The sequence below is a fragment of the Arachis ipaensis genome, chromosome B06 (genome assembly GCF_000816755.2).
Source record: "Arachis ipaensis cultivar K30076 chromosome B06, Araip1.1, whole genome shotgun sequence".
Lineage (NCBI taxonomy): Eukaryota > Viridiplantae > Streptophyta > Magnoliopsida > Fabales > Fabaceae > Arachis > Arachis ipaensis.
In genome coordinates this window covers 114581768-114582376 of record NC_029790.2, presented here as the reverse complement: position 1 = coordinate 114582376, position 609 = coordinate 114581768, and the positions used below count along the sequence as shown (strand labels likewise).

The window sequence follows — 609 nt, the reverse complement described above, 5'->3', positions numbered from 1 at the left end:
TGTTTAATTATAATTATTTTTCATTAATTAATTAATATAAAGAAAAAATCACCATTCTTCTTCTATGTATTATAATTTTTTCTCAAAATGTTACGAAAGATGAAAAAAGAGTGGGACCTAACCGAAATGAAATGATGATGATGTGTGTTGGAAGGAGGGTAGAATTTTCAAAAGGAAAAGAAAATATTTACAAAAGACAAAGTCACACGTATCCTTTTCACTATTACAAGCATCGTACTCCCCCCATAATAATTTTGCTAATTTTCTCGTAAAGAAAGGTCCTTTTAGGGTGTTGGTTTGTTTTTTTCTTTTATTTTTAACATTTTATTTTAAATCCTAACACTCATTTTTTATATATAGAGTCTTACAGATTTTGTCACTTCAGTATCATAGAAACTTAGTAATAGATGTTGTCACTTCAATATAAAAAAATTTGATCAAATTTAAATGATATATTAATTTAATAAAATGTCGTTATCCTCTCTCTAAAAACTTATGTGAAAGAAGCACAAATAAGCCTCTAATTTTTTATTACAAAAATAAATACATTTTTCATCAAATTAAAATATTAGTAATAAATCTGTAATATTTTATAAATGGGAGATACAT

General features: G+C 24.3%; 1 protein-coding gene across 1 annotated transcript in view; it reads left to right on the top strand.

Moving 5' to 3' along the window:
- The window catches only part of LOC107604909 (xyloglucan endotransglucosylase/hydrolase 1), a 3576-nt gene that overhangs the window by 1915 nt on the left and 1052 nt on the right, over nucleotides 1-609 (top strand). The gene's annotated exons all lie outside the window — the stretch shown is intronic.